Source organism: Mobula hypostoma, chromosome 14 (assembly GCF_963921235.1).
Source record: "Mobula hypostoma chromosome 14, sMobHyp1.1, whole genome shotgun sequence".
NCBI lineage: Eukaryota > Metazoa > Chordata > Chondrichthyes > Myliobatiformes > Myliobatidae > Mobula > Mobula hypostoma.
Window position 1 is genome coordinate 7,253,954 of NC_086110.1, and position 27,497 is coordinate 7,281,450.

Sequence of the window (27,497 nt, forward strand, 5' to 3'; positions counted from 1 at the left end):
TGTTACACTTAGTGTAAAACTAGACATAATTAAGCATTTTGATCGTGGTGAACGAAGTAAGGACAAATTGAGTTTGGCTTGTGGAAGTTGACGAAGATGATGTTGAAGAGGTTTTGGCATCCCATGACCAAGAACTGATAGATGAAGAGCTGATGCAATTGGAAGAGGAAAGGATAACAATCGAAACTGAATGAGCAACGATAAAGTACGACTTTAATTTTGAAAGGGTACGTCGGTTTAGGGGATATTTGCAGGATGGTTTGAGTGCTTACAAAGAACTGTATGATAGAAAAATGCGCGAGGCTCAGCAGTCAAGCATACTGTCGTTTTTCAAGACTTCCACATCAGCCACAGCAGACAACAAAGCTCGACTTTTGACATCGAGGCAGGCAGACATAGAAGAAGATGACCTGCTTGCCCTGATGGAAACAGACGACACCCCCGTGTCCCACCACCCCAACCCCCAGGCAGCGGACAGATGCCGATTCGCGGAGAATGCAATGGCAGCCAGGAGACACACAGCACATCTTTAAGAAAAAAGCCGAAATAAACATGCTAATTAATTAGGTGCTGCCCGGCATGTAAATGTCGGCCAGATCAGAGGCGATGCAATCAGCAATCATCTCTGATCTGGGCTGACAATTATATGCCAGGCGGCACCTAATTAATTAGCATGTTTATATCGGCTTTTTTCTTAAAGATGTGCTCTGTGCCTTCTGGCTACCGCTGTACCCTTGCATGCTTCGCGGATTGGTATTGGTTCGCTGCCTGGAGGGTGGGGGCCACTGCACGACCCCAAACTCCGACAACTCAGTCTAACACACCATCATCAGTGTGCTCGATGTCTTCCCAATTCCCGTAAGTGATACTACGCTGTACATATATTATTTCTACTTTAAATAGGCTGTGTATTTTTATGTGTTATTTGGTATGATTTGGCAGCTTCATAGCTTAAAGGTTACTGGAGAGCGCTTGCGCTGTGTTTCTGCCGACGGCGGTTGCGTGAGATTTTCGCTACGGAGAACAGTTCAGGCAATGATTGTGGAAAAGTATTTCTACTTTGTACAGGGTGTGTATTTATCATATCATTCTGCTTTTACTATATGTTACTGTTATTTTAGGTTTTATGTGTTATTTGGCATGATTTTGTAGGTTATTTTTGGGTCTGTGAATGCTCACAAAATTTTCCCATATAAATAAATGGAAATTGCTTCTTCGCTTTACGACATTCCGGCTTACGAACCGTTTCATAGGAACGCTGTACCTTCGGATGGCGGGGGAAACCTGTATATGTATCTTGTAATTGGTTTATTTATTATTTTTTTTTCTTCTTCTTCTTCTATATTATGTATTGCATTGAACTGCTACTACTAAGTTACCAAATTTCACGACACATGCCGGTGGTAATAAACCTGATTCTGATTCGATGCCTCTCATCATCTTGTACATAACATTTGGGACATTTAATTTTGTTTTTCATCCTTCTCCCAGTGTCTTCTCCTGACCCGATGCCTAGAACAAATTATCTGGTCACCATCGGCTTGATGCTTTTTAAATTGGTGGCTGTCTTCACTAGTGACAGCACTTGACAAAGGGCTTCACTGATGTCGAAACTCTTTGAGCTTCCTCTCCTTGGCACTGAGGGAGGTACTGTATAAATGCACGTTCTTTTGCTCAGTGCTACTGAATGAAGTATGATATGAAAAAAACTGTCTAGATGCTACACCGATCCCAATCACATTTATCAAGCAACAGTTCGATCACAAAGGAATGATATGCTATAGACCATGTACTGTTAAATGGGATAGGTATAGAGTCATAGAGATAAATAGAACAGAAACAGGCCCTCAGCCCACCAAGCCCATGCTGGCCATTAACCAATCCTTTACAATAATTCTATATTCATCCCAGCTTTTTTTAAATTCTCCCCTCTCCAAACCCTCCTCTACCACTCACCTTCACACTGGAGGAAATTTACAGCGCATAATTAACTTCCATCCTGCACACCTCTGGGATGTGGAATACCCAAGAGAGACCCTCATGAAAATGTCACAGGAAATGTGCATGCTCCACAAAGAGAGCATCCGAGGGCAGGATTAGATCACTGGTGCCGTGAGGTAGCAACTCAATGATTGTGAAGGCCGGCATTGCCATGGCAGGTTGACGAGCCCATCTCTGTGCTGTGTAATCCTCTGACAGTGCACTTACAGGCCTCGGGTGAGAACAGGGAAGGGAATTGTATAACTATGTCAAGATCACAAACAGGGGCCACCCATCTCAGTAACGCAGTCACAGAGTCAGCATCAAGGAGACCCACATCACAGAAACAGATCCAACTCATCCATGACATCATCTACGTTAATCTTATTGCTACATCAGACCCATAAAGGTCTCTCTTTCTTTCCTATCCATAAACCTGTCCCAATGCCCTTTCAAGTATAATTGTACCATCTCTTCTGTCAGCTATTCCAGATAACTACTACCATCTGTGCAGAAAAACCTACCCCTCACATCTCCCTCTTTAACTGCAGAGGTGACTTTTAAAAATTAAAACACTGCATTAATTTTGAGTCCTCTTGGCTCAGCTTGCTCTTGGTTGTGGTTGAAATTGTGATGCAATGATTGGTTGATGAAAGGGTTTCCAGATGCCATGCCAGGGAAGAGTTACAGTGCCCAGTTGCCAGTGACAGCAGGTTGGTTGTTGAAAGGAGATGAGTGATTTTCTTATTTCAGCCCTACCCCATTCACTTGCTCTCACCCTCTTCTCTGCCTCATCAACCTCTCCAAGTGGTCTCCTGATTGTTATCAACGTTCATTACTTCAACTCTACAGACAAGACAGAGTTAAATAAGAAAAGTCCACTACAATACTTTACCACCATTTAGTTCTTTCAAGGCAGCCTTTAAAGTCCTTGATCATTTCGAGGGAAGATACTTTTCTCTGTGGCACATTCCTTTTTGTACAATTCCTTCCTTCCATTCTCACTAATTAAATTACAGAATTTCCTGTCAAATCAGCCAGTTTAATCAAACTAGGAAATGAGTTTAGTTGCTCCAGAACTGCCCTATTTTACATACAAAGCAGCACACTCCATTCACCACCTGCTGCTACTGTTGATTGAAAGAAGGGATGTCCCCTTTTCAAAGTGCTTGATTGTATCTACGGGATGTTGAGAAACCACGTTTGGAAGTTGCAGACTAATAGTGTCATAAAGCACAGAACCAAACCTTTCAGCCCACTGAGTCTGCATCCACCATCAACTACACCCCGTATTCCCCTGCAGGGGAAGGCTGTCGACCAGCACCCCCCACAGAGCATCACAATATGTCAGACTTAGGAGTGACAATCTGCTCTCCATTCAAGCTGCTTAGATAATATAAAAATAACGTAGCATAAAATATATATATATTTGTGTACATATATATATTTGCGTGTGTGTATGTGTGTGTGTGTGTGTATATATATATGTATGTATGTGTGTGTGTGTGTGTCTGTGTCTTTATAAAAACAGTAACGATAATACAATAGTATGTGTCGAAAATTAGTAAATATTGAAGAATTATAACTATATTCTCATGTGAAAAAGTATCAGTATTGAATATGCAAGTAAAAGATAAAACTAACTTTCTAGGCAGTATTTTAAAGTAATTTTTTAGGCAAAAATTCTTTCAAAATGCTATTATATATGCAAATTCTGTGTGGCAATAAGGAGTATGTACTCATCAAGAAAAGCGAATTCAACTTCCTTTCAAAATATGATGAACATTAGGTACTTATTGGAGTTGTAGTGGTAGATGGTGATGCAGTTGTAGACTGCACATGTTCTCACCTCTGTAGTTTAGCCATTTCTGGAAGATACTGCAGCCTTCATGTCACATTTTATAAGTTATTATAACACGCACGGGTCAGTGGAAGGCAAACAGAACTAACCTCCTGCTATATGCTCGCTGACTGACCTTGCAGAAGACAGCTCTGCCCAATAGGCAGTTTGTAATTTGGGGGTGATGTGGACTGGGGCTCAAAGGGCCGCCCTGCAGGGTGTGAATGGTGGTCCAGCAGGAGCAGGCATAACAACTGACGAGCTGCACTACCCCACCCCCGGCAAAACACACACACAAAATTATTTTCCTGCCTTTCATTTCATTCAGGCTTCCAATTAAATTACATGTATTCATTTCTTTATATATATATATATATATTTCATTAAAACAGTAAACTTATCACGGCCCATTCAGAAACTGCTGTGGCCCCCAGTTTCTTGATTTTCCTACATGTGGCCCCTACATAATCTGACCTGGCCCCCTGAGGTTCCATACGGCCCATGTTGAGAACCATTAGAATCAAGCAATGACTGCAAGAGTTGGGACTTCATGTTACAATCATATATAACTTTGGTTATGCTGCACTTAGAATATTCTATACGTTTCTGGTCACCTAGCTACAGGAAGAATGTGTTTATTGCAAGAAGGGTGCAGAAAAGATTCATGAGGATGTTGTCTGGACTAGGGTGCTTGAGTTATAAGGAGAGATTGGATCGGCTGGGTTTGCCTTCCCTGAAGCTTTGGAGGCTGAGGGGTGACTTTACAGAGGTTTAGAAAATTATGAGGAGTACAGATAAAGCAGATGGTCACAATCTATTTCCCAAGGTAGGGGAGTACAGGTTTAAGGTAATGGGAAAGGTTTAAATGGGCCCTAAGGGGCTACATTTTGACACGAAAGGTGGTGGGTGTATGGGATGACCCTACAGAGGAAGCAGGTACTTCAATAGGAAATGTTTAGAGAGATATATGGACCAAAGCGCAGACAAATGGATCTAGCTCAGAAAGGTACCTTGGTTTCCATGACAAGTTTCTGCAACTCTCTGACTCAAGAGAATGCAGATCCAATCTGCTTAATCCTTTCTCAATGAGCAAACCCGGCATGGAATGTGGTTGAATCAGATACCGCTGCTTCCTGAGAGAATCAAACAGGTACTTGAAGTTGAAAAGTCACAGTGCTCTGTGGAGATAACAGGGTAGCAGGATTACACTGATCTAGTTGACAGTCGGTATCCTTACAATGGGCCTAATGGTATCTTTCTGTGCTCCAAGCTTTGAGGAGGTGCTAAAGAAGGAACCAATTCTCTTTTGCTCCTTAGAGACAAAAGTAAAATCTGCTGAAAATCTGAAGAAAAGAAACAGAAACACTCTGCAGGTCAGGTAGCATTTGTGGAAGGAGAAGCACAGTCAATGTTATGGGTTGAAGTAAAAAGGTCTTGACAGGGTCTCTCTCCAGGGATGTTCCTTGAACAATTTCCATTTTCTCTCTTTGCTTTCAGCCCTGTTAGGGTTCTAATTTGTTCTCTAATTGTTCTCTTGCATCACTGTGCAAAGAATTTAATCTTGCGATAAAGAATTTTATCCTTCACAGGCAGTTTTGCTTTTCCCAATTGCAATTCTAACTTCTGACGTTACCCCCAGCATCTTAACAATGATCCTGAGGTTCACATATTGATCCTGGTATCACCATGAGAATGGTACTGGTCAACTTTCGGCCTTTTTCCTAAGGCCTTGGTAGTTCCATGGAGGTTGCTGACCCTGAGGACATGCTTATTCTGCACAGCCCCATCCAAAGTCTCCCTCGAATTCTTTGGAGAAGTTAGAAAAGCCTCCTCTGTTTAATATGTTGATGTTCTTTTCCAAGACTCTTTACAATTTCTTGCTGCTTCATCACAATAATGCCACAGCAGGGGCACAGTTCCAGCTTGTTAAATGGACCATTTAGTAATATTAAGTCAAGATGTGCACTTCTGTGGCTTCTTGCCGCATTGGTCGTAAAGCAGTCTGGCATTACTGTTAATAACTCCTATTTAACCACTCAGGTATACACAATAACCATTGGTCTGATCTTGCTTTAATTAAAATAACCTTTGTGCTTCCACACACCTTTCAGTGACTGCACACAGCCAACCCTTTCTGGGAGGCTTCTTAGCTATGTTGTTGGGGATGGCACCACAGTGGACACAGCAGGTATTTCTGCAGGAGAGGGCAAACTGAGAGGCATTACCAGAGAGGGGTCTTCAAGGTCACTGGAGGGCTTTCTAAGGAGCGTATTGCACCCAGATCAAAACGTGTGTCCACGAGTTTGATCATTACTGTCTACAGGAGGAAGAAGCTGCTGGTCCATGAGCCAGTCATCATTAGAGGATCGGAGGGGGAGAGAGTCATTATCTTTAAATTATTTGGTGTTATCATATCAGTGGATCTGTCCTGGGATCAGCATGTAAGTGCCATCACAAAGGAGGTACAATGGTACTTCTCTTTTCCTGGAGATTTGCATAGATTTGGCATGCCATCTAAAACTTAGACATATAGCTATAGGTGCACAGTGGAGAGTATCAGAATCAGGTTTATTATCACCGGCATGTGTCGTGAAATTTGTTAACACTGCAGCAACGGTTCAATGCAATACATAATATAGAAGAAGAAAAATAAATAAATAAAGAAAATCAGTTATAGTATATTGAATAGATTGAAAATCATTTACAAAACAGATATAATATATATTTTAAAAAGTGAGGTGGTGTTCACAGGTTCAATGTCTATTTAGGAATCAGATGGCAGAGGGGAAGAAGCTGTTCCTGAATTGCTGAGTGTGTGCCTTCAGGCTTCTGTACCTCCTACCTGATGGTAACAGTGAGAAAAGGGCATGCCCTGGGTGCTGGAGGTCCTTAATAATGAACGCTGCCTTTCTGAGACACCGCTCCTTGAAGATGTCCCAGGTACTTTGTAGGCTAGTCCCAAGATGGAGCTGACTAAATTTACAACCTCTGCAGCTTCTTTCGGTCCTGTGCAGTAGACCCCCATACCAGACAGTGATGCAGCCTGTCAGAATGCTCTTCACAGTACATCTATAGAAGTTTTTGAGCGTATTTATTGACATACCAAATCTCTTCAAACTCCTAATGAAGTATAGTCACTGTCTTGCCTTCTTTTTAACTGCATTGATATGTTGAGACCAGGTTAGATCTTCAGAGATCTTGACACCCAGGAACTTGAAAATAGTCACTAATCATAACTGGCTGCATCACAGCCTGGTATAGAAACAGCAATGCCCAGGAATGGAAAAGGCTACAGAAAATGGTGGACACAGCCCATCAGAAGCAAAGCCCTTCCCACCACTGCACACATTTACAAGGAGCACTGCCACAAGAAAGCAGCATCCATCATCAACTTTCCACCATCCAGGCCATGTCCTCTTCTACTACTACCTTTGGGCAGGAGGTACAGGGGCTTTAGGTCCCACCCCATCAAGTTCCGGAACAGTTATTACCCTACAACCATCAGGCTCCTGAATCAGTATGGATAACTTCACTCACCTCAACTCTGAACTGATTCCACTACTGACAGACTCACTTTCAAGGACTCTACAACTCATATATTATTTTTTATTGGCATAATTTATCTTCTTTTGCACATTGCTTGTTTGTCTCATTATTTATGTATAGATTTTTTCATAAATTCTATTGTATTTCTTTATTTTTCTGTAAACACCTATAAAAAATTAGTCTCGGGCTAGTATATGGTGACATACTTTACACATACTTTGATAATAAATTTACTTTGAGTTTAATTAGTAAACTCTACGGAATAGTCTAGGTGTAAGTTCTGTACAGTGAATGCATGTATATGCAGCTTACTTTGATAATGAATACACATTGGTATCCAGGCACAGCAAGCTGATCAAGGGGAATTTACAATAGTAGGGAGGTAATGTTTCACTTGTATAGGTTACTGGCAAGCACATGTAGAGCATTGTTTAATACACAGGTCTCCTTAATTAAATTCAGACTTTAAGATATTGTAAATAGTTCTGAGGTACTACTAGACTGAAACCGGGAGTGATTGAGCCTGGTCTGCTTTTGTGTCTGTCGAAGCTCTGAAGAGTGACAGAGGATTTGATAGAACCCTACAAGACCCTGAGGGATTGCGACAAGGCGAATGCAGAGAAGATGCTTCTTCTTGTGGGAGAATCTGGAACTATGGGGTCACTCTTTAAAAATAAGAGGCTGCCCATTTAACATAGACAGAGTGGAATATTTTTCTACCAGGCCACGGATCATTGGAACCTACTGCAGCTCCAAGGGAGGAAAGGACCGACGGAAATTTTTAAGGTGAGAGGGGTAGGTAGATTCTTAATAAACGAAGGGGTGAAAGGTGGCAATGTGGGGTTGATGTCTTAATGAGTTCGGCTACAAGTACATTAAATTATGGGATAGGACTGAAGAGCCCACTGAGCTTTGTTCATATAGGGTCCGATTCAACTGGTTATTATTGACACATGCAGAGGGACAGTGAAACACTTTGTTTTGCATATAGGTCACATGAGTACATTGAGGTAGTACAATGAAAAAATAATAACGGAATGCAGAATAAAGAGTTACAGCTCCAGAGAAAGTGCAATGCAGGCAGACAATAAGGTTCAAGGCCATGAGGAAGACTGTACAATCAAGAATCCATCTTCCGATACAAAAGGTCTATTCAACTGTCCTTGAGCCTGGTGGTACAAGCTTTCAGGCTTTTGTATCTTCTGTTCAATGGGAAGAGTGAATAGAGAAAATGGCTGTGTAGGGAGGGCATTTGATTATGATGGCCACATTACCATGGTAGCAACGTGTAGACAGACTCCAAGGAGGGGAGACTGGTTTTGTGATGTGCTGGGCTGTGTCCAGTACTCTCTTGTGGTTGAAAAGATTAGTCGACGTTTCGGGCCGAAACCCTTCGTCAGGACTGAAGGAAGAACTTTGGGGAGGGTTTGAAGAATGCTGGTAGTTGAAAAAAACAGTAATTTTAAGTAATTTTTAAGGTCTCCTCTACATCGGTGAAACCCAACGCAGATTGGGGGACCGCTTCGTCGAGCACCTCCACTCTGTCCACCACAACAGACAGGATCTCCCGGTAGCCACTCACCTCAACTCTGCTTCCCATTCCCATTCAGATATGTCCATACATGGCCTCCTCTACTGCCATGATGAGGCTAAACTCAGGTTGGAGCAGCAACACCTCATATACCGTCTAGGTAGGCTCCAGCCCCTTGGTATGAACATAGAATTCTCCAACTTCCGGTAATTCCCTCTCCCTCCCTTCCTCTATCCCTATTTCACATCACCTCCCTCATAGTTCCGCCTCCTTCTACTACTTCACATTGTTCTCCTGCCAATCACCTCCCTGCTTCCCCTCCCCCACCCCTTTGTCTTTAAAATTACTGTTTTTTTCAACTACCAACATTCTTCAAACCCTCCCCAAAGTTCTTCCTTCTGTCCTGACGAAGGGTTTTGGCCCGAAACGTCGACTAATCTTTTCAACTGATGCTGACTGACCTGCTGAGTTCCTCCAGCGCATTGTGAGTGTTCCTTTGACAACAGCATTGGCAGATTATTTGGTGTTTACTCTCTTGTGGTACCAAGCTCAGGATAGGATGCTTTCTATGATGTATTGATAATCAGACTTTTTTGAAGACTGGGTGCACATTGTGGCATGACCTGGATACACTGCTGCACCAGGACTTGCATTCACTGAGAGCCACTGCTACTGTGTGGGGGCAAAAAAAGGATGTTTCTGGTTTGCTGTTGGAGCAAATTCGAAATTGGAGGTGCAAAGAGCTTTGGGAGTCCTGTACAGGATTCCATAAAAGTTAACTTACAGGTTGAGTAAAGAAGGCAAATGCAACATTGCATTCATTTCCAGAGGGTTAGAATATAAACAGAAGGATGTAATGCTGAGGCTTTACAAGGCATTGTCAAGACTGCATTTGGAATATTGTGAGAGGCTTTAGGCTCCGTATCTAAGAAAGGATAAGCTGGCATTGGAGAGAGTCCAGAGGAGATTTAAAAACTGCTCCTGGGAATGAAAAAGTTAATGTATGAAGAAGGTTTGATGGTTCTGGGCCTGTATTCATGGGAGTTTAGAAGAATGAGGGGTGAACCTCATTGAAAACTACCGAATATCAAAAGGCCTGGCTAGAGCGGACGTGGAGAGGGTGCTACCTGCAGTGGGGAAGTCTAGGACCAGAGTGCACAGCTTCAGAATAGAAAGTTATTCCTTTAGAACAGAGACGAGGAGCAATTTCTTTAGCCAGAGTAGTGAATTCATTGCTGCAGATGACTTTGGAGGCCAAGTCATTGTGTATATTTATAGCAAAGGTTAACAGGTTCTTGATTAGTAAGGGTATCAAAGGTAATGGTGAGAAGGCAGGAGAATGGGGTTGAGAGGAAAAGTAAAACAGCCATGATTAAATGGTGAATCAAAATGGCATAATTCTGCTCCTATGTCTTGTGGTTTATGCTTCCAATAAAGAAAAATCTCATTGAGAACTCTTAGCTTATGTGAATAGTAACATAAAGGAGGCTACAGAGAGGAACAGAAGGGTTTGATGTCGAAGTTAGACGGGAAGGATGGAAGGAGTTCAATGGCATCACAGTGATCAGAATAAACACTGTTGTACGCATAGAGGTTCAGGTCATCAGGGATTCCACGGTTGATCTCTGGATCCAAATTAATCTGAGGGCAGTGAAGGATGTGGGCAGAAAGCAGTTGGCAGAGTTCAGCCAGCAAAGTCTGGCCATATGCAGACAAGGTAGCCAGTTCAGCGCAACGGGTGTCACTGGAGGAAAGAGGAAAGAACTTGTCCGCCTCTAGCTTGCAAGGAACATCCCTGCATCTCCCTTTGATATATATGAAGGCTCTCCTTTCACTGTATTTTGAGGAACAGCATTCCCATGAACCACGAGAGAAACAAATGTTCACCTCATCTCTGCATCAGTTGGAGAACCACACTTTTTATTAACTTTACCTGTCATACACATTTACATGTGTTAGCAATTTGCTGGGCTGTGTTGGCACAACATGCAACAACAACAGCAACAACATTCAACAATTATCGAATAAAAAAATAAATAAACATCATATTTTAACCTAATGTTGATATGGAATAAAATGTGGATACATATGTAAATACCAGCGTGTATTTACAAGTAAACAGCATTATTGAAAAGTGGTTTAAAATGTTTACAGTGCAGTGCTGCATCTAAGGTAACAGTTAGAGGAGGATGGGGAGGCTAACTAGAATGGTTCATCAGATTAACTGCCTGGGGGAATAACCTTTTAAAATGAAGTGAAGTTTTTTGTTTAAACTGCCCTATGGCACTTTCCAGAAGAAACTTTTGATAATGCATTTAACCAGGCGGCTGGTTTGGAACCTGGTCAAAAGTTGGTCACTTTCAACACTGTGCTCCAGCAGGCAGATCTGGACATGTCTGAACTTCATCAGCAATGATGCTTTGGGGTGATTTGATTTAGAGTACCACAGGTGTCCATTCTGTTTCACCTGTCTGCCATTTCTCCAGTAGTTACTCAACCAATTATGGCATGCTTTATGAGTGAAATTACTCTAGTCACCCATTTAGAAGCTCATCAGATCTAATGGTTGAAAAGGTAGAGTTGATATGGATAACATTAAAGAGGGGTCCGTGAAGAGATACTGCCATCATCAAGAGCATTCTCACATCAGCCATCACTGTCTGGTTTGTTGCAGCACAGTCTCACAATATGTAAAAACTATAGTGAACTGTCAAGTCATCAGAAAAGGTCACTAACAGCAGTCTACCGTCACTGCAGGATTTGTATATGTCCAGGACAAAGAAGGAGATGGGAAAAATAATTGCTGACACTGCCCACACAGCTAACTGCCTTTTCCAAAAACTCCCTTCAGGAAAGTGTTATCGAGCTATTAAATCAAAAGCCACATCATCTTAAAAGAATCTTCCTACAGGCAATCTGATCAACCATTCTAGTTAGCCCCATTCCCACCCTGATATTACCCCCACTCTCTGCACTGCACCCGAGAGACTGCAAACCATGTTTATTTAATATTTATTTATATATATATAAAATTCTTTATTCTTGATCATTGAATATTGTTTTTTTTTTGTTACATGTCACATCATGACCAGCACACCACGGCAAGTTGCTAATACATATCGATGTACTGTATATGAATAACGTGGGTCCTTGCTGGTGTTGGCTGATTGCAGATGAAGTAGCAGTTTAGGTGCTATTGAGAGGAGTGTGCGGGACACACAATTTATTGTTTTTCCAGTGAAATGAAAAGTCTACAAAGACTGGTGGATATAGCCCAGTTCATCACAGGAAAGATCTTCCCCACCATAAGCACATCTACGAAGAGCGATCCCACAAGAAAGTGGCATCCATCATCATGGACCCCCACCACCCCTACCATCCAGGCCAGGCTCCCTTCTCACTACTACTATCAGGCAGGAGGTACAGAAGCCTCACGAAGTACAGAGGGGGAAGAGGACCTTCACTGGGTTCCGGCAAACTAGCAACAGAGGAGCCGAAGGCAGTGTGGACAGGGCCAATAAAGTTAACCTGTTCTTTAACAGATTTGACATTGTGGCCCCTGCCTATCCCCCACATGAGCCATCTGTAGTCAGCCCCCAACCAACACATATTCCACTCTCCCCTCCTACCCCTCCTCACAGTCTCCCACCCTGCTCTCATGACTATACCCCTTCCCCAGAAGAAACCACCACGGTGGGCCTCACAGCTGAACAGGTGAGAAGACAGCTGAAACGTCTCAACCCAAGCAAGGCTGCAGGACTGGATGGTGTCAGTACCAGGGTGTTCAAAGCCTGTGCCCCTCAGCTATGTGGAGTACTTCGCCATGTCTTCAACCTGAGCCTGAGGCTCCGGAGGGTTCCTGTACTGTAGAAGATGTCCTGCCTCGTCCCTGTGCCGAAGACGTCGCGCCCCAACGGCCTCAATGACTACAGACCGGTGGCATTGACCTCCCACATCATGAAGACCCTGGAGAGACTTGTTCTGGAGCTGCTCTGGTCTATGGTTAGGCCACACTTAGATCCCCTCCAGTTCGCCTACCAGCCCCAACTAGGAGTTGAGGATGCCATCATCTACCTGCTGAACCGTGTCTACACCCACCTGGACAAGCCAAGGAGCACTATGAGGGTCATGTTTTTTGACTTCTCCAGTGCGTTCAACACCATCCGCCCTGCTCTGCTGGGGGAGAAGCTGACAGCGATGCAGGTGGATGCTTCCCTGGTGTCATGGATTCTTGATTACCTGACTGGCAGACTGTTGTACATGTGCTTGCAACACTGTGTGTCCGACAGAGTGATGAGCAGCACTGGGGCTCCACAGGGGACTGTCTTGTCTCCCTTTCTCTTCACCACTTACACCTCGGACTTCAACTACTGCACAGAGTCTTGTCATCTTCAGAAGTTTTCTGATGACTCTGCCATAGGTGGATGCATCAGCAAGGGAGATGAGGCTGAGTACAGGGCTACGGTAGGAAACTTTGTCACATGGTGTGAGCAGAATTATCTGCAGCTTAATGTGAAAAAGACTAAGGAGCTGGTGGTAGACCTGAGGAGAGCTAAGGTACTGGTGACCCCTGTTTCCATCCAGGGTGTCAATGTGGACATGGTGGAGGATTACAAATACCTGGGGATACGACTTGACAATAAACTGGACTGGTCAAAGAACACTGAGGCTGTCTACAAGAAGGGACAGAGCCATCTCTATTTCCTAAGGAGACTGGGGTCCTTTAACATCTGCCGGACGATGCTGAGGATGTTTTACGAGTCTGTGGTGGCCAGTGCTATCATGTTTGCTGTTGTGTGCTGGGGCAGCAGGCTGAGGGTAGCAGACACCAACAGAATCAACAAACTCATTCGTAAGGCCAGTGATGTTGTGGGGATGGAACTGGACTCTCTGACGGTGGTGTCTGAAAAGAGGATGCTGTCCAAGTTGCATGCCATCTTGGACAATGTCTCCCATCCACTGCATAATATACTGGGTGGGCACAGGAGTACGTTCAGCCGGAGACTCATTCCACCGAGATGCAGCACAGAGCGTCATAGGAAGTTATTCCTGCCTGTGGCCATCAAACTTTACAACTCCTCCCTTGGAGGGTCAGACACCCTGAGCCAATAGGCTGGTCCTGGACTTATTTCATAATTTACTGGCATAATTTACATATTACTATTTAACTATTTATGGTTCTATTATTATTTATTATTGATGCTGCAACTGTAACGAAAACCAATTTCCCCCGGGATCAATAAAGTATGACTATCACTATGACTATTACTATTACTACTTAGGTCCCACGCCACCAGCAAGAGTTATTACTCCACAACAATCAAGCTCCTAGACCAGTGTGGATAACTTGACTCACTCCAGCACTGAACTGATTCCACAACCTATGGACTCATTTTAATGGACTCCATAACTCGTGGTCCCTGTATTATTTATCTATCGATCTTTTATTTATTTATTATACTAGCACACTTTGTCTTCTTTTGCACATTGTTTGTCGGTCTTTGTGTGGAATTTTTCATTGATTCTGTTGTGTCAAGGCATGCCCCTTTCTCACTGTTACCATCAGGTAGGAGGTACAGGAGCCTGAAGGCACACACTCAGTGATTCAGGAACAGCTTCTTCCCCTCTACCATCCGATTCCTAAATGGACATTGAACCCTTAGACACTACCTCACTTTTTCAATTTACAGTATTTCTGTTTTTGCACATTTTAAAAAATCTATTCAATGTACATAATTGATTTACTTATTTATTATTATGTTTTATTTTATTTATTATTATTTTTTCTCTCTCTCTCTCTCTCTCTGCAAGATTATGTATTGCATTGAACTGCTGCTGCTAAGTTAACAAATTTCACGTCACATGCCGGTGATAATAAACCTGATTCTGATTCTGATTCTTTGTTCTACTATGAATGCCTGCAAGAAAATGAATCTTAAGGTAGCATATGGTGACAATATAGTAATTTTACTTTGAACTTCCTTCACATTGTTGAGTAGATGTGTGTGTTCCGTTCTGTGACCTCAACACATCAACGTGGGAGCCAGTGCAGGACAGAATGAGAATGCCATCTGACTCATACCTTTGCTGCCTGATGAGGAAACACACATCAGATTTAATCACAGTCTCTACTGCGGTAGAATAAAATGGTTAGTTTCCATGGAATTGTGAATTAGGGGGACACCAAAGAATGTGCATATCATTATAGAGTTACACAGCACAGAAAAAGGCCCTTCGTCCACTCTAACCAAGATGCTTTTTTAAGTTGCTCTGTGATTGGCGTAAATTCCCCTCAACCTTTCCTATTCCTGTACTGTCTAAATGTGTTTTAAATATTGTAGTTATTTTCCGTTGCTACATTTCAGGGAGCTCATTCCATACACCCACCCATCACTGCTGTGTGATGGATATATGGAGGTCCATTTTAAATCTTCCTACTCCTTTTAGTTTCAGATCCATTATCATGGGATAAAGACTGTGACTATACTGATTGTAAGTGGTGTGAGCATGGAACAAGCTGCTAGCAGAATTGGTGGATGCAGGTTTGATTGCAACATGTAAGAGAAGTTTGGATAAGTACATTGATGAGAGAGGTATAAAGTAACATACATAAAGAGGTGTTGGTGCGTGGCCAAGTGGTTAAGGCATCGGTCTAGTGATCTGAGGGTTGCTGGTTTGAGCCTCAGCTGAGGCAGCGTGTTGTGTCCTTTGTGTCCTTGAGCAAGGCACTTAACCACACATTGCTCTGCGACGACACTGGTGCCAAGCTGTATCGGCCCTAATGCCCTTCCCTTGGACAACATCGGTGGCATGGAGGGGGGAAACTTGCAGCATGGGCAACTGCTGGTCTTCCATACAACCTTGTCCAGGCCTGTGCCCTGGAAACCTTCCAAGGTGCAAATCCATGGTCTCACGAGACTAACGGATGCCTATAAAAGTAAGATAGAAACATAGAAAACCTACAGCACAATACAGGCCCTTCAGCCCACAAAGCTGCGCCGAACATGTCCTTACCTTAGAAATTACCTAGGGTTACCCATAGCCTACAATTGAGGCGCCACGGTATTGTAGCTGTTAGCGAGACACTATTACAACTCAGGATGCCAGAGTTCAATTATGACACCGTCTGTGAGGAGTTTCCATCTCCTCCCTGCGACCAAGTGGCTCCTGTTTGCTCCCACATTCCAATGACGTGCCGGTTAGTAGACTGGTGGTGCTTGTAAGTTGTCCTATGATTAGGCGAGGGCGAGGGTAATGGTCAAAGGAGGGTTGTAAATTGTCCTGTGATTGGGTGAGGGCGAGGGTTATGGTCAAAGGAGGCTTGTAAATTGTCCTGTGATTGGGTGAGGGCGAGGGTTATGTAAGTTGTCCTATGATTAGGCGAGGGCGAGGGTTATGTAAGTTGTTTATGATTGGGCAAGGGTGAGGGTTATGTAAGTTGTCCTATGATTTGGTGAGGGCGAGGGTTATGGTCAAAAGAGGCTTGCCGGGCTGTGAAGCTCACTGTTCTGGAGGGGCCGGTTCCATGCTGGATCTCTAAAAATAAAAAACAACTCCAAGGAAAAAAAATTCCCAGACTATCGAGCCTCTCTCAGTTCAAGCGCTCCAGTCACGGTAATATCCTCGGTGAGCCTTCATTTTTAACTCTTCATTCTTCCTATAGTTGGATGACCAGAACTGCATACCATACTCCAAGTGTGGTATCAACAATGCCTTGTATTGACTTCCCAAGTCCTGTAATCAATGTCCTAACCCAGCAGTCCCCAACCACCGGGCCGCGGACTGGTACTGGGCCGCAAAGCGTGTGCTACCGGGCCGCGGACTGGTACTGGGCCGCAATGCATGTGCTACCGGGCCGCGAGGGAACGATACGAGCCAGCTGCACTTTTCCTCATTCCCTGTCACACACTGTTGAACTTGAACATAGGGTTGCCAACTGTCCCGTATTGCCGGGCCATCCTGTCTATTGGGTTAAATTGGTTTGCCCCATACGGGACTGCCCTTGTCCCGTATTTCCCCCGCTAAGGTAGAGCGTTCCTATGAAACCTTTCGTGCCGAAATGGCATAAGGCGAAGAAGCAATTACTATTAATTTATATGGGAAAAATTTTTGAGCATTCCCAGACTCAAAAAGTAGCCTACCAAATCATTCCAAATAGCACATAAAACCTAAAATAACACTAAAATATAGTAAAAGCAGGAATGATATGATAAATACATAGCGTGTATAAAATAGAAATAATGTATGTGCAGTATAGTCAGGAAGATGAAGTCAAAACCGATTTGTGGAAAAAAATTGGCACGGATGTGCATGCGCACACAGGCGCCCGCGCAAGGCTTCATGGTCATGGTAGGCTTTCTAGGGGTAAACACTGTCCCATATTTGACTGCTACTTTTGTCCCTTATTTGGGAGTGAGAAAGTTGGCAACCCTAACTGTAAAAGACATGTTGAGGTGAGTTTAACCCTACTTGAACAACGCCCCCCCCCCCACCCCCGGGTCGGCCGGTCTGCAAGAATATTGTCAATATTAAACCGGTCCGCGGTGCAAAAAAGGTTGGGGACCCCTGTCCTAACCAATGAAGGCAAACGCCATCCTCACCACCCTATCTACAAGAAAACTATGTACTTATATCCCAGTGTCTCTGCTTTACCACACTTGGGAGAACCAAGAGATATATGACCTCTCAAGATAGTGTTAAGCAGATCAACTTCAGATACAATCAAAGTTTAGAATAATCTGGCATGGGAACAATTTTAATTTCCAGTATGAAAGTTTCTCCAACAAGCTGATCATCTACACACTCCAGGTAATATGCTCATACTATCAGATAGCATTACGGTTTGATATTGAACCATTCAGTGAGTTTGTCCTTGATAACATCACACTGGCTCTGTTCCAGAAGATTCTGATCTGTTGGTTGCCACATAGCTCATCACAGAGAAAAACAATCATTCAAACTGCTCCCTCTTTAATTAATATCTAGTTTGGAACCAGACAAGGAAAATTTGAAAACACTATGGAATAGAGTATATGAACATTATGGCAGAATTGGGCCTATACTTAGCCCAATGTCTCTATGGTCGAGTCCTAGTATGAGGCTAGAGACCTTAAAATATGGACTGACTTGGGGTTAGAGGATTGTGTATGTGCATGGGCGAGGAGGAGGAAGGGGGCTTGTTTTTCGTTGCATGTTCTGTTCTGGAGGACATTGTGGACATGTTATGTTGGTGCCAGAATCTGTGGTGACACTTGCAGCTGCTCCCAGCGCACCCTTGGGTGTGTTGGTTGTTAACACAAGCGACCCAATTCACTGTATGTTTTGATGTATACATGATAAATAAACTTGAATCTTGAATCCTGGATGTTTCCCTTGCCTCATGTCTGAGACTGTAATACACTGTCTAATGAGAGACTGGTCATCCAGATCCATTCATATTGCACCATGCAGTCACTGGAACCTCATCCATTATTCCTGTCATCTTTAGATTCTTCAACGCACCTTGTCTTTCTCAAGTTGCCTGTGAATACTGGATTCAGCTTCTAGTGTCCTTGCTTGTGTTCACAGGCAGCCTCTTCTCAAACTCCATATACTCACTGTGCAGGACCTCTTCCCCCTTTCTACCTATATGCACTGTGACCGCTGGCTACTTACTCTCCATCTTGAGAATCTTCTGTGGAGAGACGCTGAGGGAGGAGGAAAAGTAAAAGTGGATGAATGAGGCCTTTTTAATATAAATCTCTGGTGACCAATGAGCCAATCTCCATTAATGTAGATAGGATTTATGCCGACTTGGTAGATTGATTCAAAAGTGGTTTGACTGTAGATATAGAACACAGGGAGTAATTCTGGAAGACACTTATTTGACTGGTGGTTTGTGACCAATCATGTTTTGCAAGGATCAATGCTATGGCCTCTATTATTTGTATAAATTTAAATTATTTGGAAGAAAGTGTTAGTGGGCTGATTAGTAGGTATGCAGATGACACAAAAATTGGTGCAGCTGTGTATAGTGAAGAAGGTTGTCAAATGATGCAGGAGGATATACGGCTATGGGAAATGTGGACAGAGAAATGGCAGATGGAGTTTAATCCAGACGAGAGTTGGGGGGAGGGTGTAAGTTTATAGCTCCCTGAATGTGGCAACATAAGTAAATAGGGCAGTAAAATGGTGCCCAGCTCCTCAGTCAGGGTGTTCAGTATAAAATGGGGAAGTCATGCTGCTGCTGTATAAAACTTTGCTTGGACCCCATTTGGAGTATTGTGTGCAATTCTGGTCACTGCACTACAGGAAGGATGTGGAGGACTTGGAAAGGGTGCCGAAGAGGTTCATCAGGACTCTGCCTAAATGAGAGGATATTAGCTATAGGAGAGTTTCGTCAAACTTGGATTGTTTTCTCTGGAGTGTTGGGCACCAAGATGAAACCTGATAGAAGCTTATAAAATCATGAGAGTTATCTGCAGGGTAGATCACGGAGGAACCCAAAGACACACTGTTTTAGGAACAGAGTCATCTCCATTACCATCAGATTACTCAATGGACACCCATGAACACTATCTCACAATTTTTGCACACTTTTTGCACTATTTATTTTTCATACGTATATTTCTTATTGTAACTTAAAGCATAGTTTATGTATTGCACTGTACTGCTGCCACAAAAGGAGACTTACATGGAAAAAAAAAACAGAGTAGTAGGTGCCTGGAACACACAGCCAAGTGAGGTGGTGGAAGCACATCATACAAAAGGAATAGTTAAGAGATGTTGAGAGAGGCACATGAAAAAGCAGGGAACTGAGAGTTACAGACAAGCTACAGTCTAACCTGGCAGCACTGTGGACACGGGAGCCTGTTCCTGTACAGCACTCTGTGTTCTAATACCTTGTCAGTATCCACCGATTCACTTCCGGTTCATTTAGTTATAATTAAAACCCAAGAAGTGAAACAAAGAAAATAATTGTGGTCACTGTGGGTGCAATACTATCATCTGATGTGAACTTGATAGGGGTCAGATCTTCATCGTCTGCTACAGGCACTGTATGTGTAATATCACTTTGCGAGCGCACCACACTCCTTTCAAATGAATGGAAGTGAACACTCTAATATATCACGCCTGATGTACAGAATCCAACTTAAACATCTGTGGTGTGAAACCTTTGTAGGTTAATATTCCATTAAGAACCATGACAGAAAGTGAAAACAAAGCATTCTCAGTGACTTCATATCAGACTATTTAAAGAAAAACTGCAGATGCAGGAAATCTGAAATAAAAACAGAAAATGCTAAAAAGTCACAGTAGGTCAGGCAGCATCAATGCAGAGAGAAACAGTGAATGCTTCAGATCTGTGACTGTTCATCTGCACTGAGAAAAAGAATGAAACAAAGTAAAACAAGAGCTGATAGGGAGGAGGGGAGGGAGAAACACAAGGTGATGGGTGAGACGGGAAGGGGAGGGGTGGAGTGAATAGGTGGGAAGTTAATTGGTGAAAGAGATACAGAGCTGGAGAAGGGGGAAATCTGATAGGAGAGGACAGACGGCCATGGAAGAAAGAAAAGGGTGAGGTGCACCATAGGGAGGCGATGGGCAGGTAAGGAAATAAGGTGAGAAAGGAAAGTGAGAATGGGGAATGGTGAAGGACATTACTGTAAGTTCAAGAAATCAATGTCATCAGGTTGGAGGCTACCTAGATAGAATATAAGGTGTTGCTCCTCCAACCCGAGTGTGGCCTCATCGCGACAGTATAGAACACCATGGACTGACACCTTCTAACTCTGACTCATGACATTTCTCCAGCCCTGATGAAGGGAGTCAGCCTGAAATGTCGACTGTACTCTTTTCCATAGATACTGCCTGGCCTGCTGAGTTCCTCTGGCATTTTGTGTGTGTTGCTTGGATTTTCAGCTTCTGCAGATTTTCTTTTGTTTGCGATAGGAAGAAATTCACCAGTGTGATGCCAGGACTTTAATAAGCAGAAATAAAGAGGGCAACTTGCAAAGAAAAGGTTAACTTTCCTCTGAGTTGAATCTAATTGAAATTTTTTAAATGATAAAAGCATCAGAAAATCTAATGTTTTTCAGTGGAGGAATCCTTAATAAGAAAGCACAACCCAGAACAAATTAAGAAGCACTTTGAACATAAGGAGGTTATTTTAATGTTTGTAATAAATAACAGGCATGCTTGTACTCAAGTAACTTAAAGAGCCAACGATAGGATTATTGATACCAAGCAACAACAGACATGGCTCAAGTTGCTTCTACATATTCACCAGTGCGTTACTAGCTGCCAACCAGTGAGGTGCTACCCTACAACTGCCCTTATCCACCACCCCTTGTCTCCAGACATTCCTGGCCCGTGCTTTTCTTAAAACATAGAACAGTACGGCACAGGAATATGTTGAACTACTTAACTAGCAATTAAATGTCCACATCCCTCCATTGTCTGCACATTCACGTACCTAAACACCTCTACTGAATTTACCTCCAACACCAGTGCAGGAACCCACCCTTCTCTGTCCACACATTGCTACTGAACTTACTCTCTCTCACCTTAAAGGATCAAACATCAGGAATCAAAGATCAATTTCACTCGCCACATATACTTGCATGTATTAGGAATTTACTGTGGTGTGTTGGTCAGGGTGCGACATTCAACAAAATAACAATTATATTTGGGAAAAGGCAGTTTGCAGTGTGGGGAGTGTCCACAATGATTTTCCCGTCCGTTTCTCTGTCCTGGTAGACTGAAGCCAATGACTTTTCCTGCTAACCTGACAGTTCACTATAGTTTTGTATATTGTGAGAGGATGCTGCATGCATGCCCTCTGACATCTCAACCTTGGAACAAAGATATCAACTCTATCAATACCTTTCATAATCTTATAAACCTCTATCAGGTCTTCCCTGAACTTCCACCACCCCTGAGCAACAACCCTGGTTTGTCCAACCTCTTGCTTGCTGTACTGAACCTGGTTATGTAGACTCCAATTGATGGATTTTGGAAACTGACCGATTGGCAAACTATCACCCAATCACAACTAGACCGAAGATGAACGAAGTTCAGTGGGATCGAGGTGTACATGTGCCCCAATTACAAAAAGATAGCAGACAGAGGTAGCAAGTAAATGGACTTCACTGGAAAGGAGTTGAAATTGAGAAATGGGGATGGTTTGAAATAGGCTGTTGGTTAGGTCATAGCTACAATCAGGATCTGATGAAGGGGCTTTGCCTGAAAAGTCAACTGTTTATTCCCTTCCATAGAGGCTGCCTAACCTGCTGAGTTCCTCCAGCATTTTGTGTGTTGCTCTGGATTTCTAGCATCTGCAGAACGTCTTGTGGTTACAGTGGTATTGAAAGTAGGTTAGAGTGCATTCACCAAGTTATTTCTTGAATGAGAGGATTGACCTATCAACGGAGACTGAAACAGATTGAATCTGCATCCTTTGGAGTTTAGAAAATGAGGGTGATCCAAATGAAACATGTACTATCCTAAGGAACCGTGAAAGGGTAGCCATTGAGGTGTTTTCACTAGTGGGAGAGTCTCGTATAGCAGGACATAATTTGAAGAGGCCAGTTATTGAAGTGGATCTCGGGAATTCTCTACCCCTCAGGGTTCTGAGACTGGATCGTTAGAAGCACTGAAAGCAGAGTTGCTGGGCATTGTGGGCATGCTACATTGGCACCAAAATGTGGAGCGACTCTTGTGGACTGCCACCAGCACATCCCTAGGTATAGAAACATAGAAAATAGGTGCAGGAGTAGGCCATTCGGCCCTTCAAGCCTGCACCGCCATTTATTATGATCATGGCTGATCATCCAACTCAGAACCCCGCCCCAGCCTTCCCTCCATACCCCCTGACCCCCGTAGCCACAAGGGCCATATCTAACTCATGGTATGGTAGTTGTTAATGCAAAAAATATTTATCTTTGTTTTGACGTACATGTGATAAATAAATCTGAAACTGAAACAGTATTGTAATAATGGCAGGTGGAGGGTTTTGTGGAACTGTCGCATCAGGAATTAACGCCCAGGGCAAGTCAGCCATGATCACATCGAATGTTGGGGAATCGTGAGGGGCGGAGTGGCTTCCTGCTTGTGTTTTCTTATGTTCTTATTCCCTCAAGGGGAGAGAAAAGCAATCAGCTAGTCAGCGTAACTGTTGCTGATGAAAGACTTGGGATACAATGCAGCTCAGAATGAATGCCTACCCCATTAAATCCTGAGAAGTTAATGTTCATTTAGTGTTCAGATGAGCAGCTTATTGAATTACTTCTGCTTGGATCGCCACAAAATCCTGATGACAGTGTTGGTCTCCAGGTTCCACATCCCTCGCCTGAAGCCTGCTATGCTAAGCAGTGCACAAGGCCTGCGCAGAAAGCCAAGTGCCAAGCAGTTCTTCACTTTTTTTGACAAAGGGAGCTGTGAAAACAGCCTAACTCAGCTAAACCAACAAACCACCTCAGTGTGACTCAACATCACTGATAAATGTACCTGCCAGGTTTCCTGCCACTGAAATAGCAGTGGACCCTACTTCGTGTGTCAGTGCCATCAACAGAAGGGTCGATTAGAGTTTTAATAGCTTTTTTTGGTTGCTTGGTGCTGAGGGCAGCGTTTTATAACACTCCGTGAGTTGAAGATTTACTGCCTCTACCAGGAGGGTCAGTGAGACAATAACTCAATCAATGAAGTGTAAATCATTTCTTCCTGTGTGTATCTCTGTGGAAACTTCACAATAAAAACACCCTAGGGGATCATAAAAAAAAGAAAGGTGGATGGATTTCCTTCAGTCATGCAAAACATTTGATGTTGCTGAACCTCTGGATATGCAACCACTCCAGATGTTTCCAATATTATCCAAAATGACTCAAAGATTCAAAAGTACATTTATTATCAAAGTATGTATATAGCATACAACCCTGAGATTTCCCTTCCCCACAATCAGCCATGAAACAAAAGAAAACCATGGAATCAGTTTCAAGAAAAACATCAAGCCCCATCCCCACTCAAAATAAAACAAATCGCGCAAATGGCAACAAAAAATATGAACGAAAAACGCAAGTATTGAACTCAAAATTGAAAGAGTCCAGACATATTCGGTTCAACTCGGTGTTCGTCATCTGCAGAACACCCCCATTCAAAATTGCTCAAAGCAGCTACAAAAAAAAGGAGCAACCAGAAACCAGAAACACATCATAACGTGAACTACAGAGTCCAATCCACAAACCACATTGATTATACTTTGCCCAAGACCCACAGAGTCAGTACCATCCTTCAGCAGCATCGAGCAAGTGGGAATCAAAGAGAGACCATTCCTTCCTCAATTGGCCCTAAAACTCAACATTTTGGTAAATCACAGGCTCCAGCAGTAGCAGAACCACATTTGAATGAAAAAGAAGATGTAAAAGAAGTGAAATAAGTACTTCCGTGAACCGCCCGGAAGATGTTGCCCTAGGTCACACTGTTTGCTGGCCCCATCTTCTTCCTGAATCGTATGTGGTGAAATGCAACCTGGAAAAATAATTCACTTTGGAGGGTCGAATTTGAAGACAGAATACTGGGTTAGTGGTGGGATTCTCGTCAGTGTGGAGGAAAAGAGGGATCTTGGAGTCTACTTCCATAGATCCAGCAAAGTTATCACCCAAGTTGATAGAGTGATTAAGAAACCATGTGGTGTACCAGCCTTTATTAGTTAGGAGAATGAGTTTAAGAACCACAAGGTAATGTTGCAGCTCTATATCACCCTGGTCAGACTACACATGACCTATTGTATTCATTTCTGGTGCCCTCATTATAGGAAGGATGTGGAAGCTTTAGAGAGGATCCAGGATTTCTGTCTGGATTAGAGAGCATAAGGATAGTTTGAGCAAGCTAGGGTTTTTTTCTTTGGAGTGAGGGAGGGTGAGAGGTAACTTGATAGAGGTGTACAGGATAATAAGAGGTGGAGATCAAGTGGAGAGCCAGAGACTTTCTCATGGATGATGGAACTATGAAGGGCTATGTAGGAGGGAAGGCTCAACATTGTGGCTCGAAGGGCCTGTACTGTGCTGTTGAGTTCTTTTTCAATATTCTATTTGGGACCAGGTAATGACATGGCGCGAAGCTAGACTCCTGCATGGATTTGGACTTTTGGGAGATCTCTACCAAGGGTCTATAAAGCTCTTTGCACCATCCTCTGCTCTGCTACGAGATGATAGGTTGTGCGTTTATAAATACAAGTGTTTAGAAGAAAGCGAGGTCCTCTCTCTCCTTGCAGAGCATGGTGAATCTTTGCCACTGTATACCTAGAGGTACTTAAAGGAGAAGTCAGAGGAAAATGACCCAGAAGTTGAAGGCTAGCACAGGCTTAATGGGCCGAGTGATCATCTCCCACTCTAATTTCCATGTTTTGAAATTTCTGTGAGGGATAAACAAGGTGGATGCGGAGTGGACGGTTTTTTGTCATGGGATTTTACCTCGGGGTGGTGTAGTTTCACAACAAGAGATTGGTTATTTCAATTGGAGGCAAAGAAGAATGTTTTCTCTCAGACTGCTTGGAACTTCTTGTCTCAGTGAATGGTAGTGTAGGTTTGATGGGTTGATTAGTCTATCCCTGTCTGTTTCTTCTAGAGATATAAAGTGGAAAAGTCCCTTCAGCTCATTGAGTCTGCTCTATCAACCATCAATTTGCACTAATTTTATATTAATCCCAATGTTTTAAATTCTTCTGACATTCTCATCAACTAACCCCAGATTCTACTTATTCTACTTACACTTATTCACTTATCAACCCACACGTCTTTCACATGGGGTGTAAGCTGAAGTACCAGGAAGAAACTCTTGCAGTCTCAGGGAGAGCTTGCAATCTCCGCAGACAACACTTGAGGTGAGTACTGAACCCAGGTCCCTGGTCCTATGAGACAGTGGTTCTACTGACTGTGCAACAGTGTCACCCTTCTTGCTTCACCAGTGGGAACGCAGCACTGATTCCCAATATCCAGTGTGCCAAGGGCCCTGTTGCCTCCAATGACTTTTCTTCACTGTAACTTGAAAATTAGATTCAGATTTATTATCACGAACAAATCTGATGAAATTTATTGTTTTGTGGCAACAGTACACAGTTAGATACAACATCTACTATAAGTTACAAACATACATACATACACACACACATAAATAATTAAACAAACAAATAAAGAAATAAATAGTGCAAAAAACGAATAGTGAGCTAGTGTGTATGGGTTCGTGGGCCGTTCAGAGATCTGCTGGTGGAGGGGAAGAAGCTGTAACTAAAATGTCCAGTGTGGAGCTTCGTGGAGAGGTGAAGCATTTGCAGGGTTATCACTGGAGTTGTGGGACACTCAGATGCAGGGGATGTGAACACATGTTTGTTGTAGGTTTATTAAGGTTTGTCCTGGAGTTCAGAGATCTGGACAACAGTGGCCGGGGAAGATCAAAAGAAAGTATTGTGTTTTCCCAATTATCTTTCAATACTTGCATTTATAAATACCAAAAAAATTACTTATTGTAAAAGTTTCACCTATCACCTCCCTGTTTCTTACTTTATCCCCACTCCCCCACCCACCTTCCCCTTAGTCTCACCTCTCACTTGCCAGCTTGTACTCCTTCCCCTCCTCCCACCTTCTCATTCTGGTTTCTGCGTCCTCCCTTTCCAGTCCTGATGAAGGCTATCAGCTGAAAACACTGACTGTTTATTCCTCTCCGTATATGCTGCCCGACCTGCTCAGTTCCTCCAGCATTTTGTGTTCATTGCTCTGGATCTCCAGCATCTGCAGAATCTCAAACAAGAGAAAATCTGCAGATGCTGGAAATCCTAGCAACACATACAAAATGCTGGAGGAACTCAGCAGGCCAGGCAGCATCAATGGAAAAGAGTACAGTCGATGTTTCAGGCCGACTGAACATAGTCTTCTTCCCAAGGCTGGGGAATCAAAAACTGGAGGACAGGGGTTTAATAGGAGCCTTGGGGGGAGGTGTGCAATTTCTCCACCCAGAGTGTGGTCCACATATAGAATGAGCTGCCAGAGGAAGTGATGGAGGCAGGTATATTAACAACATTTCCAAGACATTTGGACAGGTACATGCTTAAGAAAGATTTAGAGGTAGATGGGCCAATGGTGGGCCAATTAAACTAGCCTAGATGGGAACATGGAGAAACAGAGTACAACAGATGCTGTAATTTGAAGCAACAAAATGCTGGAGGAACCAACGAGCCAGGCAGCATTGCTGGAGGGAAATTGACAGTCAGTATTTCAGGTTGAGGTCCTTCAACAGGATTGGAAGAAATGGGGAAGGCAGCCAGTATAAAAAGGCAGAAGGAAAGGGTGGAATGAGAGCTGAGAGGTGATAGATGGATCTTGGGCAGTATGGTAGATGGGAGTTCTGGTCCGTACAGACCGGTTGGGCAGAAGTGTCTGCATGTTGAACGAATTATGATTATAAGTAAAATGTAACATGATTTAACACAGAGCTCCTAGGAAATACACATTAATATCTTGATCTGCCATAGATAAATCAAAAAATGACAAACCTTCCTGCTTTTTTTTTGGCATAATTGCATTTACTAGCAACGGCAAAACACTCTCTGAATGGTGGGAGGCAGGAGTT

At 43.1% G+C, this 27,497-nt stretch overlaps 1 protein-coding gene across 2 annotated transcripts in view; it reads right to left on the reverse strand.

Moving 5' to 3' along the window:
- LOC134356075 (RNA-binding Raly-like protein) overlaps window positions 1-27,497 on the reverse strand; it is a 1,565,186-nt gene that overhangs the window by 388,231 nt on the left and 1,149,458 nt on the right. The window lies entirely within an intron of this gene.